The sequence below is a fragment of the Mastigoproctus giganteus genome, chromosome 12 (genome assembly GCF_048544385.1).
Source record: "Mastigoproctus giganteus isolate SK-2022 chromosome 12, ASM4854438v1, whole genome shotgun sequence".
Taxonomy (NCBI): domain Eukaryota; kingdom Metazoa; phylum Arthropoda; class Arachnida; order Uropygi; family Thelyphonidae; genus Mastigoproctus; species Mastigoproctus giganteus.
Window position 1 is genome coordinate 129,457,903 of NC_143586.1, and position 19,297 is coordinate 129,477,199.

Consider the following 19,297-nt stretch of genomic DNA (forward strand, 5'->3'; position numbering starts at 1 on the left):
GCACAAACAATCAAAAACTGTTTTCATAAAGCTGGATTTATTTGGACAGGTGTGGTAAATATAAAAGTAGTGCAGTGGCAACAGAGTATACCAGTAATTCATTTATGAAAACTTTTGACAAGTGATCTCTTGGCAAATGATATAGTCCATGGAACATACCAGATGAACCTGACACTGAGAAAAATGAAAAGTCTGATAATGAAGACACCAAGGTCCAGAGAAATTAGGAAATTTTCTGAAGTGTTACTAGGTGTATAAGAACTTAAGGGAGAGAAAAGTGAAGGCAACAAATTATTTTATAGGTTACAAGAACACATTGAAAATTTAACTGCTAGGATTTAAAACAACAGTGGAGAAATTTTTAAAATAGGTTGTTATGTTTACAACATTTTTGTATTCATTTTTTAAAATTTTGACATTGAAATCAGTAATATAGTAGTGTTTGTGGTTATATCATAATTATTCTTGTAAAGTTCTTATTTATACTGTACCATTTTTTTCCCATTTATTAATACATACACAGTTTACATACATTCATATTTAAAATAAATAAATGCACAAGGCATAATACTTTAAGAGTTTGGTATCTATATAATATCGGTGTTTAGAATCACCATAGATAACTCTTAATAAACTACAAAGTAGTTGTTGTAGGCATCATTTGCTCTTTCTCATATTGTGCTCTGCCTTCACGACGAGTTGCCATGATATTGCACTACTTCGAATAAGTAACTCTTCACTAAAAGAGAAGACTATTGTTACTTATTCTCAGTTGAGTACCACCGCCCAGACAGCACTGTTTCACGGCTATTGGCCGATCATCAGTGGGTGGGCAGGTACCCTGGTATTGCAGACATGACGACCCAGTTGTGAAGTTAATCACACAATATGAGAGATGCCAAGAGGTGTAGATGTCAATATTTAAAATAAATAAATGCACAAGGCATAATACTTTAAGAGTTTGCTCTTAAAGTATTATCAACAACAAACTCTTATCAACGACTTATCAAGTATTATCAACGACAAACTCTTAAAGTATTATGCCTTGTGCATTTATTTATTTTAAATATTGACATCTACACCTCTTGGCATCTCTCATATTGTGTGATTAACTTCACAACTGGGTCGTCATGTTTGCAATACCAGGGTACCTGCCCACCCACTGATGATCGGCCAATAGCCGTGAAACAGTGCTGTCTGGGCGGTGGTACTCAACTGAGAATAAGTAACAATAGTCTTCTCTTTTAGTGAGGAGTTACTTATTCGAAGTAGTGCAATATCATGGCAACTCGTCGTGAAGGCAGAGCACAATATGAGAAAGAGCAAATGATGCCTACAACAACTACTTTGTAGTTTATTAAGAGTTATCCATGGTGATTCTAAACACCGATATTATATAGATACATTCATATATATACAAAACTTACATTGATTTATACACAATTATCATGGTGGCTCCAAGGCAGTAGCCCATCTCCACCTTCGTTCTCTGTGTTGGTATAGAAACATTAGGCCACTTCTCCACCAGAGAGCAGCAAACACCTGGGCAGCTGCCACCTGGTGCCCATCCCCAGGCAAGATGAAACCAGCCTGGGTCTACCAAACTATATGTGCTTATGTGCACAAATTTCCGCACCCACCTTACGGGAATTTGTGCACATAGCGCAATATATACTGTATCAGATAATAAATAAAAATTGGTAAGATAAACAACTTTTATTTTGAATAAAAAAAATAATAAAATAAATAAATAACTAAAAAATCCCACCGTTTAAATATTATCAGCCACTGAACATTATCAATTTTCGTAAATCAAATGTGATCACAATAAGTGGCACCCACTATATAACGATATATTTCATACAAGTTATCCACTTAAAAACAATTGCCCTGGCCTTGCACACACACACATGGAACAACTGTTTTGCGATTTGTACTGATGGTGCAGCTGCATTAACGGGTTTTAAAAAAAAAATTTAAAAGGCAAAGTAGAGGAAATTTCTGAAAATATAGTTTTGAATCATTGCATTACACGTAGGGAAGCATTAGTAGCAAAGGAAATGCAAACTAATTTGCACAAAGTTTTCAAAGATGCGATAAGTGTGATCAACTTTATTAAAAAAAGTAAAGCTTAAATAGCAGACTTTTCACAATGCTTTGTAATGAAATGGGAAGAAACGCTTCTTTTATATAAGAAAGTTAGGTGGTTGCCCAGTGGTAAAGTCTTGCAATGTCTTTTTGACCTCAAACATGAAGTTTCATTGTTTTTATCGGATAAAAATCTGAACCTTGCTCAACTGTTTACAAATCAAAAATGGCTTGGAAAACTTAGTTCCTTTGCTGATATATTTGAAAAACTTAATGATTTAAATTTAAGTCTTCAAGGACAGGGAACAAATATATTAATACTCAGTGATAGCATAGAAACTTTCAAAGGGAAGCATAATCTTTGGAAAACTGAATTTGACCGTAATACTGAAATGTTCCCATGCTTTTCTGATTTTGTTATAATACTGAGAATAATAAAGAATTTTTCCAAATGATTTAATGTATCTCCAGAAAAAAAGTATTGGATTTGTGATCCCTTTGCTTTTGAAATTTCTTCACGTCCTGAAATTACCATTGAGCAAAAAGGGAGATCTTACTGACCTGTCAGCTGATGAAGCATTATGTGCTCTTTTCAAGACTACTTGGGAAAATTTTTGCTTTCTCTTCGAGACAAGTGTCCAGAATTATTGAAAATGGTGATACAAACATTGCTATCTTTCAGGTCTACATATTTATGGGAGGTTGGTTTCTCAAAATTAACAGCTATAAAAACAAAAAAGAGCTTTCCAGTCTTGATCCAGAAGATGACATGAGATTAGTAATTTCAAACACTGCGGCAAATATGGACCAAATATTACAGGTTATCGCGGCTAGTCCTTCTCATTAATGGTTTTGTTTTGTAATTGTTCATTTTTTATTGTTTTGTAATCTTAATTGAAGAATAAGAATCTGATTTCTTGTTTTTGCTGTATTAAATTAAAATACTAAACAATTATTTTAATGTGTAAATTAAAATGGAAACATTTTTTTTTTTATTCCTTTCTCAATACTTGAATAAAATTTTCTACTACATAATTTATAAAATGCCACTTTTCTCTCTAAAAATCTGGTCATCCTATCTCAGGGTTTACATTGAGGGGTCAATTTTATATTTAATAAAGGGAGTTTGCGAGAGAAATGTTTGCACGCCACTGACTAGACAATAACTACTGAGGCTTAGTTCTTGTGGATTATAATTATATGATATTTTTATACAGCAATTTTATATAATTTTGCTACTTTGTGATCCTTAATAACTTGGAATGCAATTGAAATTGTGATATTTCTTTTTAATTTTTAATTTTAATTTTTTTTTTCATTCTGAACTCCTACGAAGTTGATTGTGGCAGAAAGCCTTTTAGGTAAATTTGTCAAAATGCCTCTGAGCCTCACACATTTAGTCTTGGACTAAGTCCAGAGCTAACAAACGCAGTTTTATCATCTCTTGATCGTGATTGCCAGTGAGATAAAATCAACAAACTAGATAACGCTTAAGGATATTTTAAAACAACCTTATGGTGGTGAATTTTTACCCCAAAACTCTAAATAGATGCAAATAAAAATCTCTGTACAGGAGAAACAGTAAAGCAAAAATTCGTGGTTATTGACTTCCACATCTATATAAGGGGAAGGGAACAGAATGGTATGAATACCAATTTTGTTGAAAAAATCCCCTTAAAAAACGTGGCGTGATGCCTCTTCAAAACATTACATTACTTGTTTATGTCACTACACATAACTTGGTGTATTAAAACTATTTTGGAAAATACATTATTACTATAATCATTAAATTTTGTTTATCATCACTTCTTGGCACGCATCACTATCACCCCCAACACCACTGGATTCTGCGTTTCACTGCACTTCCCACAAAACAGGTCAAAAATAAAGACTTAGGGCTCATGGCGGCTAAACACCAACAAGACGCCATACTGGTTTGTACAGAACTCATCATATATGCGTCACTTATCTCTAGCCCCTTAAAAAACTAAATATCTGGATGTATGAAGTACAATTTTGACAAAAAAAAACAGGCTAATACAACAATAAAAGCAAAAGATGTCATGCTACCACTAAAAATAAAAATTTATAATCCACATTACTATACTAAGACAACAAAGAACGACAAAGCTTATACTAAAAGGTCCATAATTATGGTTGTAATATTATTTCATAATTCGAAAATTATCAGACTGCAATAAATAATCAAATCTTAATTACCTTGTTTTGTTTACACACAAATCTAAAAACGCGGTAACAATTATTAAACGCTTGCTTCAAACTTCCCTAATTCAAAAACCAGAAAAAAATAACTTATGAACGACGTCTCATTCATGCCTTTCGGAGGCTGAACAGTGATATTAACAAACAGGTCAGCCAAATTATCGCCCACAAATAAAAAAAAAAAAAAAAAAAACTGTAAAAACATGAGGATTAGAACGTACGCGAGTACGTCAAAAATAAAAAAATAAAAAGTGTGTGTGAACTTCAGTTTATTCTTCATTTTACTATTGTAGATTTAGGAATACTGGGCTCCAGAATGCCCGAAAAACGAGGACTCCAGCAAAAACTAATTGACTGATTGGACACGCTGCAGGAGAATAGTTTGGAATGAATGTATCAAGTTATGATGAGATAAGAATTTTTTACGTATAGTAGAGAGAGCACTGAGGGACTCTGTGTAAATTAGGGAAGCTCAATAATCTTGCTAAGTGCTAACCTGATGGCGTATAATTCAGCAGTGAAGACGCTGCAAGCTAATGGTAGTGAGGCTGTAACTGTAAGTGAAGAAAAAACTGCTCCCGCACCTACCATAATGGCACTTTTCGATTCCTTTGTATCGATTTCATAGGCATAGATTTTAGAGTAGTCAGCTGAGTGCAAGTGACTGATAGTGCAGGGAGATATGACATTCTTCCCCCACTGGAGAAAATGTATATCGTATAAGGCGGGTAGAACAGGTGGGGTTGCGAAAAATATCACTTAAATCGATGTCCCAACTCAAAACAAGCTCTTTAATCCCAAGTGAGGCAGGTCACTATTCACTTGGCTTACTCTCATAGAGGAACTCCCATGGAGTACACTGAGTGGGCAAAAACCATGGGACCCCTACCTAGTAGGTATCCCATGATGGGCAGGCCTACCTTTTGTTAGGGACAAGCACAGGGTAAGGATGTTTGTGGCACCTCCCTCGTTGAAGTCGGCTGTGATTTGTGCCGCCGTTGCTTTCTGGTTGGCTGAAACAATGCGAAACAGATGTCGATGGCAGTCACAGGCCGAGTCATTCAGTCCACGAAAGCGTTCCACAGGTACCCCCAGGGGCTCACGTCTGGTGAGTATGGGCTTGGCACACCCAGGGTCCTGACCTGGCTATCATCATTCTTCTCTTTCTAGGTGATTTCCTTATACTTCTCTCTCTCTCTCTCTCTCTCTCTCTCTCTCTCTCTCTCTCTCTCTCTCTCTCTCTCTCTCTCTCTCTCTCAGGGTAAGCCATTTTTTTGGCAAGAGCAGCATAAGCCTCAGGCTTATGCTGTTCTTGCCAAAACCTCAGGCTTAAGCCTCTACATAAGCCTCAGGCTTATGCTGTTCTTGCCAAAGCCTCAGGCTTATGCTGTTCTTGCCAAAGCCTCAGGCTTATGCCTTTCGAGTTTGGATCCTCCTGAGTTGAGGATCCAAAATTCGAAAGGATCTTTCCACAGCATCCCAAAGAGGCTCCACAGGTTTCATACGTCAGGGGTGTGTGAACGGGGAGGTCATTCCATGGGGGAAAATTCTGAAGAATGCTCTTTGAACAATGTTCTAGTCACAACAGCTCTGTGGATAGGCCATTGTACTGCTGGAAAAGTCATTGCGCTGTGGGTGCAAGGTGACTACAGTTGACCACGGTTCAACTGTTGATGATCCTGCTCAGGTAGCTAACAAACTAAATGGCTATTTTGCATCAACATTCACACATGAGGAGTTATTCAGGGAGGGGAATGCCAGAGGTGTATTCAACTCTGGCAGTAAGCTATATAATCTTGTATTAATTGAGAGTAAAGTGGAGGAGAAATTGTTGAAGATAAACACAAGAAAGGCACCTGGGGTGGATGGGATCTATCCAGTTATATTAAAGGAGGCAGCAAAGGAAATAAGCAAACCCTTAGCCATAATTATGAGAGCTTCTTTGCACTCAGGGGAGGTACCCATAGACTGGAGATGTGCAAATGTGACCCCAATTCACAAATGAGAATCAAAGGCTGACACAAGTTATTATAGACCTGTGAGTTTAACTTCTGTTCCAGGAAATTAATGGCGGCACTGGTTAAAGAAGCACTCCAGGATCATCTAGACAAGACTTCAGTTATAGCTCGGACCCAGCATGGTTTTGTTAAGGGGAAGTCTTGCCTGACCAATTTGATTGAATACTATGATGCAATTACAAAAAGAATTGGATGCAGGGAATAACTTTGATATTATATACCTGGATCTTTGAAAGGTTTTTGATACTCTTGCACATATAAGATTGTTGCACAACTTGGAGCAGTGTGGCATTGGAGGCAAATTGCTGCTATGGATAATGGGATGGTTGAGTGGGACAAGACAGAGAGTGGTAATCAATGGACACTGCTCTTTGTGGACGAATGTTATTAGTGGAGTTCCTCAGGGTTCAATGTTGGGTCCATTGTTTTTTTTTTCTGTATTTATAAATGATATTGATGATGGGATATCAGGCTTAATGTCCAAGTTTGCAGACGATACAAAAGTTGGCAGAGTTGTTAATGATACTAATGACAATACACTGCTGCAACAGGATCTAGAAAAGTTGAGCAGATGAGCTGAGAGATGGCAAATGAAGTTAACATTCACAAATGTAAAGTACTACATATGGGAGCCAGTAATCCCAGAGTGACGTATCAACTCTGTGGTACCACGCTGACAGTGATAGAGAATGAAAAGGACCTGGGGGTAATTGGGCAAGCAGATATGAAGTTCTCTGAGCAGTGCAGACGGGCTGCAAGAGTAGCTCATGGTGTCTTGTCAATGATATACAGGACGTTTTCTAGCAGGGATAAGCAGGTGAATATTCCCTTGTATAAGGTAATGGTCAGGAAACACCTTGAGTACTGTATACCGGTCTGGAGGCCTCAATTCAAGAAGGATGTAGAGCTGCTGGAACGAGTACAGAGAAGGGCAACAAGATTAGTGAATGAAACAAGGGGTTGCTCTTACGAAGAAAGGCTTAAATTTTGCAAATTATTGTGTCTGGAGACTAGGCACCGTCGAGGTGATCTTACAGAGGTGTATAAGGCCTTGAATGGTTTGAGCATGCTCAATCTGATGGGAGTCTTCCTCTTGCTCAGAATAATCACCTGAGAGGGCATGAATTCAAATTGAGGAAAGACAGATGTAGGATAGATGTGCGGAAATTTGCCTTTAGCCAGCGGGTAGTTGGTTGGTGGAATACACTTCCATCCCTTGTTGTGGAAGTTGATAGCCTAAATAAATTTAAGGCTCAGCTGGACAGGTATTCGAACGAACGGAGGGGGTGAAGTGGAAGTTGTTTTTTTTTTTTTGGCTGATGCTGCATAAGCTTGCTTTCTTGCATCATATGCCTCTACTAATGCTAACTGAAAGACGGGATGTAATATAATCAGTTATTTTATCTATAGGCTGTAGTTGAATATTTTTTTTTTTTTTGTCCAGAGTGATTGCTGACTGAAATTTGGCCCAATTGGCTTTTCAAAATTTCCATTTCTTGCAGGGTTGGTCTAATGGTGGTTGTGTAGTGAGCAGGTTACACACAATTGGGAAATGGTCACTGCCCATGGGATCATCCATAGCGGACCATTGAATGAATGGAAACAGTATTGGGGAACAAATCGAGAATCAATTGCAGAAGTCTGTCCAGTAGCTAACTGTATATGAGTGTGTGCACCACTGTTAAGAATGGTGATGTTTTGTTTATCTAGTAGAGTTTTAATCAGTCGGCCTTGTCTATCTAATTTAGAGGATCCCTATAAAGGGTGGTGGACATTGAAATCCCCTAGCAAGCAGACAGGGGAGGGTAGCTTTATTAAAAGTTCTTCAAGATCATTATAAGAGTAGATATAATTTGGTGGGAGATAGCTGAGACTAGTGTAAACGCAATCTGAGCAATCAGACGCACAGCAACAGCTTCAATTTGGGTTTGGAGAATGATTTGGCTAGCAGGGATCTTTGAGTTAATCAAAATAGCTACACCACGACGAGCAGAATCGGATGTATTCCGAGCTCTTCGATTGATTGAGTAGTTTTTTATGGAAATGGAAATTTGAGTAGTTAAATAGGTTTCCTGCAGACAGAAACCCACTGGAGAGAAGCGTCTAATTAAGTACTAAATGTCGTCAATGTTGCCATGAAAGCCTCTACAATTCCACAGTAAAATAAAAGGCATTATTAGAATTTAGAAGAAGTTGTGCTTGATGTGGCTGTTTTATGGCGTTCTGGCTCTGGCTTTTGGTCGAAAGGTATGGCGACATGTGTCCATATCTTCTTCTTCTTTTTCACAAATATTTCCAGAATCGGATCTTCCTCTTTGGATGAGTACCCGCATCCATCGATGTGTCCTGAATAATATTTTTTGAAGTTGAACTAGGATTATTTGAAGTAGTAGCAATCACTGGCGGAGGAGGAGATTTTACTGGAATCGTAACAGGCGTATTACTTGCTTGGTCTGTGTGCTTCAGGACATTGGACTGTTGCTGAGACAGGACAGCTTGAGGTCAGTCGGAGATTGATTTATTAGATGTAACGGTAATATCAGTTTGCGTGGCCATCGTTTGATATTATTTTGCAATACTGGTATAGGTACTGTTAGGTATACTGGGTGCAGTTAATTTTCTTGCTTTCTAATAGATAACTAACTTTGTTTTCAACTTTATATTTTACACTTTTTTTTCTCTATTTTCCACTTCTCACATGTCGTAGAGTAAGCAGGATGGTTACCTTTGCAGTTGGGACGGGTCATGTCGTTCGCTGAACAGTCATTTTGATTGTGATTGAGGATCCACAGTTGGGACAAGCTGGGTTGCCTCTGCATGCTGTTTGAGAGTGGCCATACTTTTAGAATTTATAGCTCTCAACCGGATTAGGAATATAAGGATGAATGCGACAAAGTAGATATCCTGCTTTTACTGATGAGGGTAGATTTGGACTGTTAAAAGTGAGATTGATATTTCTGGTGGGTGTAAGTATATTGTCCCTTTTAGTCATAATTCTGTTGACAGCAATTACGTTTTGTTCCTGAAGCTCTTTAATTTGTTCCTCTGTCACATTCAAAAGGTCCCAACTAGATATAACACCCTTAGATATATTTAGGGTGTTGCATGGGGAATAACTTTCACTGGAATTTTTTAGCAAAGTTTGTCATTTGTAAAAGTTTTCAGAATGACTGGGGTTGACAATTTTTACAAGTAGGCCCACCCGATTGCAGTCTGTTAACCGTCTCTTGGGAGACCCTGCAATACTTTCCAAATGTTTTTAGATTAGAAAGGGGATAGCTCACTAAGATGCTGTTCTGATAATGAGTGCATTATTAAGAATACAGGAAACTCAGTTGCTGAGGAAATGGTTTTTAACCTCTTTGGTTGAAACGAGCCAATCACATTTTCTTTCTCTGCCCAAAACAGCTTGTGAGTTCTAAAGAGGGAAATATATTGAGTTCCATATTGGTTCCTTTTAGCCCCTGGCAAATAAACCTTTCTGCCAAGGTTACCGGCCCCGCCACTGGGAGGCAGGAGCAGTGCTTGGTGTGACCAAGTGAAATTAGTAGGAGCTAGTCTATTAAATAAGAAAAATAAAGAAAGGTTACTTTCCTACCTTGCTCTCTACCAATACTTTTGATACACGAGCTACTATTAAATTAAAGGATTTATTAAAGATAGGAACCAAAAAAGAACTCCAATTCATCTTTCAGAAAGTCGCAGTGAAAGCACAAAGAGAAATCGCTCAGTCAAAATCGCTTGGCACACTGGGCCGGGCACAAGGGCAACATAATCCAAAATATGCCAGGTCCTATATTATCACTGTATAATTATACAGGGTAATTCACTACCAGTGCGACAAACTTGCAGGAGGTGTAGGGGGCAGAAAGACGAATCGGAATCACATAGCATTGCAGGGTCCGAAATGCCTTCGTCATGCCGTAGAGGACGTTGAACGGGAGGTCGCGTGAACAGCGATCCCGCTGGAAGTTGGCATTTGCGAACCTGTTCTCGAGGCAGTAGGATGGACGAGTATTGAAATGTTGAACTGGCCGACATGCAACTCGTGTGTGGAGCTGCAGACTGTAACGGGTGCGCTGCTCTGCGCTTGTACCAGGAACGTTTCCCGCACAGGAGTGCTCCTCATCATACGATTTTCGCACGTGTGCACAGAAGGTTATATGAGATTGGTTGTTTCACGAGAGGTACCATGAATCGAGAGCGAACGACAAGGACGCCAGACAATGAGGAGAATGTCCTACGTCTTGCAGAAGGCAATCCGTGTACGAGTACTCGAGCGATAGGCCAACAATTGGGTATTTCACAATCCACTGTATGGAGGATACTGTCAACACACCAAATGAGTTCATACCATCTGCAGCGCGTTCAATCATTGGAGCCTGCGGATTATCCACTAGGGAGGACTTTTGCTATTTGGTTTCTTCAACAGAAACGGTTCGCAAATGCTGACTTCCAGCGGGATTGCTGTTCACGCGACCTCCCGTTCAACGTCCTCTACCGCATGACGAAAGCATTTCGGACCCTGCATTGCTATGTGATTCCGATTCGTCTTTGTGCCCCCTACACCTCCTGCAAGTTTGTCGCACTGGTAGTGAATCACCCTGTATAATAATTTGGTTCAGTTTGGCATCAGATCAATTCATATAAGTGTATTTGTTTAAGGAAGGTATGCGGTTCAACTAGGTTAGCATTATTTCCAACGATGTGGGTAAGCCATAGAGATTCTTGCAATCGTGACTGAGAATGGAGTGTATTTTTTCTAAAAAGGGAAAAGTGCGTACATTCTAAAAGTATATGTTTGACTGTAAGTGGTGATGTACTATGCATACATCGAGGTGGGTCATGAGACGATAAGAAGAAACATATGGGTTAGGTGCGTATGTTCTATACTGAGTTTTGATAGTACAACGTCTTCTTTTCTGAAGCTGGAATTCATTATGCCGCTTTGTCTTTGATTTGGAGAAGTTTGTTATTCCTTTGCGACTTCCATATTTCTGACCACTGGAATATATAGACGTCTTTTATATGTTTCAAATTATCCACGTATGGTACTTGGTAAATTGCTGGTGCTGTACTTTTGGTTGTTTGGCTGCCTGATCTGTTCTTTCATTCCCTATGATACCAGTGTGTCCTGGGATCCAGGAAAATTTTACCGAATGGTTTTTATTCCTTAGATGGTTTAAACAGAAAAGGATTTGTTTTATGATGGGAAGAAATACTGATTATTTATTGTCCAGTGAAGACAGAGCACTCATGGAATCTGTGTACATTACACTGCTAACATTGGCGAAAGTGTTGATTTTCTCCAGGGCTAATTTAATTGCGTACAATTCTGCAGTGTAACTGTTACATTCAACCGGAACTGACAAGGAGACTGTAAAAGAAGGAAAGCCAGCCGCGGACCCAACGGCAGAACTTGTTTTTGAGCCGTCTGTGTGTATTAGGCAGCTTTGCATATTCTTGTGAGCTTTTCTTTATGTATTAGTTTTATATTTTCGTCCGCCAGGGATTTCTTTTCCCATTGCTGAAATTAGTTGTCACAGTAAGGGAGGTTTACAGAACAGGGTAGATCAGGGACATCAGTCTCTTGAAGTATATTGTCAAAATTAATATTCCAGGTGTGAAGCAAATCTTTTAATCTAATACCACTGCATCATTTTCAGTCGGTTTACTGTTATAGAATGCTGTCCATTGAGGATTTGTATCGGTCGAACGGGATGGGTTGGAAGGCTTTGAATTTTGCCTCATAGTTGAGGAACAGCATTTTCCTTCTAAGGTGAAGTGGATTGTTCGTGTGCCTCTACATACAGGCTCTGGACAGGGGATATTCTAAATGCACCCAGAGCAGTACGAAGAGCACTGTGTTGGACGGTATTAACGTCGTAGACAATAGCACCACAATCTAAACGAGATCTGATAACAGCCCGATACAACTGTAAAAGGTCTACCTATCAGCATCCCCATGTCATTGCAGAAATGGACCCGAGTATATTAAGTTTCTTTAAACAAACAGTTCGGAGGTATGCGATATGTGAAACAAAGTTAAGTTTGGTGTCCAACATTAAACCTAGAAAACGGTCACTGGTGAGAAGGATCAGATGGTTTTTTAATCGGAGGTTCCGGTTCTAGGTGTAGCTTGCGTTTTTTGCAAAAGTGAACTGCAATTGTTTTTTGTTCAGATAAACGATATCTATTCTGCTGTGCCCATGTCTCCAACTTATTTATGGAAATTTGCAGCTGTCTTTCAACGGTATGAATATGTTCTGAACAGCAAGATATACTTAGATCGTCAGCATAGCATACATATACAGGGTGTCCCAGGAGGAAAGGTTAGGAGGTGAAAGGTAGGTCATTTTAAGCAAAAAAGTTCAGATAAACATGTGCCCTATGCCGAATTGGTTTTTCGAGATAGAGGCATTTGAATATTTATTTTTAACTGACAAATTCGGAACAGCTTATAAATTTTCAAAAATGCCACCATCAACTTCAGTGCACTTTTCTACTCTCATGAGAACATGGTGTGTTGCTTATCTAAATGTATCTTCACATTCCTTTATATGGGCAACAGCGTCCATTAAGCGAGCTAGCAGATAATCTCTTGTATCCACCTTTCTTCTGTACACTTCACTCTTCAACCAACCCCATAAACAAAAATCTAATGGGGTTAGGTCTGAAGATCTTGGTGGCCAGTTAATGGCACCACCACCACGACCAATCCACCGAATTGGGAAAATTCGGTCCAGATTTTGCTTCACACGTCTGGTAGAATGGGAAGGGGCCCCGTCATGCTGAAAGTACAAAACACATCGTGTGCCCGAAGGAACGTCCTCTGGTTGTTCACCTAATGTATTTTGCAAAAATTGAAGGTAATTGTGTCCTGTCATTCGATGTTCTAAAATAACGGGACCTATCAACAGGTTATCGATCACATTGTGACCATCCCTATGCACATTGATTTAGAAACGAAGTTGGACATTTGTTTCCACTGTACCATGTGGATTCTCGTGCGACCATCGATGAGTGTTACGTGTGTTGTTGATTCCATTCCGGGTAAACGTGGCTTCATCAGTAAATAGTATTGATGGAAACACTTCAATTGGCATTTAACCAATGACAAAATTCAAGACACGTGGCACTGTCCCCTATGTTTTTTTGCACACGCTGTGGGTGAAATTTGTACAATTTCTCTTCCTGTAGTGTTCGCCATACACGTGTTCGTGAAACACCGAGATGTGCAGAAAATCTTCGCGTGCTAATTGTAGGACTGCGCTGAACCCTGTTCAGAATGTATTCCCGTTCCTGTACATTTTCTTGACGTCCTCGTTCACATGAGCACTGGGAAGCATACCACTTTCACGCAATGTGTTGAAAACACTACGATCCGGAATTCGACGTGTAGGAAAGCGCCGACGGTATTTTTCAAAAGCAGCAGGGGCACTACCATCGCAGAAGACGTAAACATACAGCATATTCGGCCTTAGTAAAAATGTGCGGCATTTTGAGCAAACTACTATAATTAGTACTGACAACTTACGCTACTCACTGATTCACATCTACAGTCACAACAATCAACTGATAACTGATAACTGCAACTGACAATCAAATGGCGCAGTCTGATGGGAGGGAAGGAAAAATATTTGGCGTCAATATCAAAACAAATGTAGGAAAGTAGCTTTATCTCGGAAACCATTCAGAATAGTGCTCATGTTTATATGAACTTTTTTGCTTAAAATGACCTATCCTTTCAACTCCTGAAATATTGACCTTTCCTTCTGGGACACCCTGTATAGGTCTAGAGTATTGGGGATGTTCTGTTATATCGTTAGTCTAGAGCAGAACTAAGTACTCATCCTTGTGGGACACCTTCTTGAGTGTAGGACCGAGAAAGTATAGATTGACAGCAGACCTGAAAGGTCTTCTGTTGAAGAAAATTTCTGAATTCTGGTAAGTGACCTCGCAATAGTACGGAAAAAAGTTCTCTCAATGTGCCATAGCTCCAGATAGTGTCGAAAGCCTTTTCGATATCAAAACTTACCATTTTTGATGTAAGCATTACGGATGTTAGTCTCGGCTTTCGCCATTTTCACCATTAGATCCAAAATGGCTGTTTTGTCAGAATCCACACTGATTGCTGTTTAAGTTTTTTAGTTTCTGGAAACCAGGTAAGTCTTCTGTGTATCATTCTTTCAAGAGTTTTACTTAGGCAGCTAGTGAGGGTGATATGTCGGTAATGAGGCAGTGATTGATCTTTTCCTGGTTTAGAAAAGGCTAAAATAACAGTGATGCAAGGCAGAAAGATATGTACCTTCGAGAAAAAAAAAAAAAAAAAACGATTATAGAACATTAATAATAAATTCAAGCCAGTATATGTTTCTATGTTAATATGTTTCAGCATTACATAACATATTCCATCAGGTCCAGCTGCACTATTGGGTGATCTGTTTAATGATGCTTGCAGTTCAAATAAATTAAATGGTTGACTATAGGCATGATTTTGGGTTGCATGGTAGTGGATCTTGTACCTTTCTGCTAGAGTTTTGATTTTAAGAAAGGAGTTATCGCATGCTGCACTGGCAGATGTTTGGGAGAGTCTCTGCAAGGGCATTAGATATTCCTGTCCATTCTGGTTTAAGATGGGAGCAGGAGGTAGATATTTATCGAGTTGTCGAATCCTTTTGCAGATAAGTTGACTACTTGTATCCTTTGCGATAGTGAAGGCAAACGGTATTCACGAGTCCATTTTGGCTTTTCTACTGATTTTTTGAGCCTTTCCTTGTCTTTTATATTGAATTAGGTTGTTGAAACTTCTGAGAGGTTTCAAGCTTCATTTTTTCCTTTTCGCATTGTTACAAGCTTCATCCCACCAGTGTTTTTAAGATTTCTGTGTTTACATGCAAAGGACTGAGGTATTGCTTCAGAGCCCATTTCCTCAGTAATATGTTCAATAACTTCCTCAATGGGTAGTGGTTTAATCAATCTGGCGAAGCAGAATGTTTCTAGAAGGTATTTTAGAGTCAACTAAAATTGCAACTGCTCCAAGTGCAGATAATGAAGAGTTTCTTTTCTGTAAATTGTAAATTTTCGATTGATGGTGTTACTTGTTAAGTCTCTTGTAAGCAAACGGCTACAGGACTATATTGGGAGATTAAATCATAGATGTCATTAGTATTGCTGTGTAAACCTCTACAATTCCATTGTACAATGTACTGCATTATCTGGGTTTGAAAGGGGAAGGTAAGTGCTTTGCTTTTCTAGGAAAAATTAGATCATCTTCTGCATTATCCATTTGACCAAGTGATATCCAGTCTCCATATCTTCTGCAGTTATATTTTCAGTCCATTCTATTTGAGTTTATCTTGTAATTCAGTGGCTTGTTGCCTTCGTGATGACATTTTATTACGAGATTTTAGGTGGAACTGTGATAGAGGTATTACTTATTTCATCAACTAGAATAGGTTTGGTGGTAGGTTGATAGCACAAATCATGCCCATTTTGGATTCATAGTGCAAATTGATACCTCAGTTTGGATTGAAACAGCTGGACACTTTTGTGTAATAGAAGTATGTGTTTTGGGATTGTTGACTATTTGCTTCCAGGTTATGTGACTTATTCTTTTTTCAATTTTCCAGTTCCCACGATTTTGAGTATGCTGATTTCACTATTGCCATTTGGACATTCCATAGCCTTTGCATGTTGGCTGAGAGTGACCAAACTTTTGGCACTTAGAAAGGGTTTGGAATGTATGGTCAGATGTGGCAGTTTAGGTAGCCTGCTTTAACTGAGCTCGGCAAATTTGGTGTATTAAAGGTCAATATAATATTACATTTTGGAACAAGCTTGTCATTCTTCCATATGATAATTCTTCTTGCTTAATTTACTTTCTGTTCTAGTAATTCCATGACCATCTCCTCTTTGGTTATGTTCAATAAACTCCACTCACTTATTACTTCTTTTGAGTTCAATGTGTTAATAATTCTGAATGCCTTACTTGAGTGGTCTCAATTATGTGAGAGCTTTTCCTCCCAGGTTTCTGGCCCCACCACCTGGAGGCAGAAGTTTAGTTTGTTAGTGTAAAAATGAATAAATATACTAGGAAAAGGTGATTTTCCTTCGTGTTTTTACTCAAGAAGTACAGAACAACTTTTTTCTCATAAGCCCCGTTGTTTTTAATGTGTGAAATAATACCACAACATGGAGATTTTTAGGAACACATGTACTATGTTACAGCAGAACTATTAGACATATCACCGTGCCTGTTACTTGAGTTTCAAGTTCACGACTGCCTTATCGTTTACAGTATAGCAGTAAGCTTTTAACAAATACACACGGGAGACAACTGTTTACTGTTACCAAGTTAACTAATGTGATTTTAAACTATTCCAATTAATCAGTATTCTACCTCATATTAATAATGCTGAAAACAGCAACTGCCAGCTGCCATATAAATAGTAGAACCCCCCCCCCAAATTTTACCAAGGGGAAAACTCACGATACTGCTGCTTATGTTACGTAAAACTACAGAATTGTTCCACAAATGGGAAAAACCCTCAAATTGAAAACTTTTTAATGTACATTTATTTTTGACTTGAAGGATATAATTCTGTAGTTTTATTATAATATACAAAGGGTACTAGGAAAGTTTTGCAATACAGCTTTGTTTATTTAATTTTTTCAAAGTAATTTCCTCTACATTCAATACATCTCTCCATCCTCCGAAACCAATCTTTAAACCAGTTCTGCCAAGTTTCACTGGGGAGTAAAGCACACTCGTTGTCCCAAGCCCGTAGAAGGTCCTCATCACTGGAAAATCGCCTCCCTTTTTGCTTCATTTTCACATGCGGGAACAGTGCAAAGTCGCAGGGAGCAAGGTCTGAACTGTAGGGAGGGTGCTCGAGAAGTTTCAGTCCTGTCGTGGTCAAATATTCGGTGCAGGCTTTGGCGCGGTGAGCTGGAGCATTATCGTGATGGAGGTACCAGGTGTCCATTCTTGACTTTGGCCGCAAGTTCTTCATAGATCCAATGACTTTAGGCAGGCATTGTTCAGTACACCACTTAGCTGTGACTGTCTTCTGCGTGTCCAAAACGACACGTTCGACAATTCCACTCGATTCGAAAAATACAGCTATCATTTTCTTCTTTACAGATCGGGATTTTCTGACAATTACGGGTGTGTCGTCATCATCAAAGACCCAAACTTTGTTTTGAGCCTTGGTCGGCAGATCGTAATAGTACAGCCAAGTCTCGTCACCTGTCACGATGTTGTTCACATACCGAGATTGTCCCTTATCAAACTTTTTAACATCTCCCGGCACCAAGTCACACGTCGTGTCATCTGCTCTTCAGTCAGTTGATGCGGCACCCAGAGAGAACAAAGTTTCTTCACGTGCAAATGATCTTGCAGAATCGAACGAATTGCTGGTGCATTTAGGCCCAAAGTATCCTCTATCTGTTGCTAGGTCACTCGCCTGTTTTCGTCAAGCATTTTCCTCACAGCAGTAACGTTTTCCTCCGTAACTGACGTTCGTGGCCTTCCCGGCCTCTCAGAATCCTCCAGAGTGAAATTTCCCCTTTGGAATTCTCTATACCACCTGAATATCGTTGTACGATGTGGACAATCATCATCTAGTGCAAGAGTCATTTCTTCTAAGCACTAGTCTATGATTAAACCACACACGAAATTATACCGCAAAACTGTCCTTATCTCATTTCGTGACCACGATGCCATCGCAAGCACTTTACACTCTCACTACTAATGAATAACTGAGCCCATCGACTTGGCGCGGCGGCTACTATGCACGTATGAACATGTCTCAACATGCAGCAACAAGCAGCTTCCTGTGATTCATTGTTGCGTCATATTGCAAAACTTTCCTAGTACCCTTTGTATTTGTATTTAATTATTTTTTCTCTCATATTCGTAGTAGTAGCTAGCTGAAAATATGTGCTGTTTCCCCATTAACTCCATGTGGTAAAAGAGTGATATTTGAATAGTTTAATTTTTGGTTAATTAATGGAACTTATGTGATTAACCACATAGGTTCTATTTTCCTGCTGCATCTCCCTAATTTGATAATTTTAATTTGCAGGGAGGACTATAAGAATTCCATAGCTACTGTTTGCAGGTATATTGAAAAGATAAAAATTGTAAAACACTTTCCACTGAAAGAGACACTGAAACCATTACAAGTAAACGCTGGTAGATTTTGAAAAAATGAAAATGTTGAAGAGCAAATACTTCGTTCCTATACAAGCATCTTACCACAAGTACCAGAAAGTTATGTATAAATTTTTCATATGCAAACTTATGGTGGACATTACACAAGCAGCAATGGTTATGGTACAAGAAATTGTTGGAAATATATGAATACAGTACTTTTTTTGTTGGTGGCTCACTTTACAATGCACTGCACATGTAATCCTCAATCTCAACCATGTTCTGTTTACAAATGTATCAAGTTTAACGAGAAAGACTTCTCAACTCCCAAAACGCTCATACCTGGGCCAAAGAAACCCCACGTGCTCTTGTTTAGTACTCATAATTAGCACACCTTTTCCGTTTAATGCTTTGTGTAGTATTGTAGAGGGGGGACAACCTATTGTTCCTTATTTTTTTTACCACTAAGGCTTTCAAGGATGTGGTTTATGCATTGTAGTGCACCAGCCCACTTCAATTTATATGCTGTATACCAGGGGTGGGCAACAGCCGGCCCGCGACGATGTTGAATCCACCCCCCTCGGTAAATGCATAAATATAGAAAATCCATACCTGACTACACTCGCCGTAAACGTTCAGCTTAATTCGGTTCAATCGGGAATCGCGGCCAGTACAACAGTAACCAAGTGATTCTACGGAGCATCAAAGAGTTATTTCCTAATTATTATTGTAGCATCGATCAAACGAAGTTCCTTTGGGTTTGACTTCTTATTGAAAAAAATAATATTGGTGCGAGATATTTTATGCCTTT

At 38.9% G+C, this 19,297-nt stretch overlaps 1 pseudogene across 1 annotated transcript in view; it reads right to left on the reverse strand.

Annotated features, from left to right (window-relative positions):
• LOC150077415 (RNA-binding protein 1 pseudogene) overlaps positions 1-4,436 on the reverse strand; it is a 72,834-nt pseudogene extending 68,398 nt beyond the window's left edge. Inside the window, exon 1 of the transcript XR_016547672.1 lies at positions 4,309-4,436. The product of XR_016547672.1 is annotated as an RNA-binding protein 1 pseudogene (transcript). The remainder of the gene's footprint in view (positions 1-4,308) is intronic.
• Positions 4,437-19,297: the final 14,861 nt, after the last annotated feature.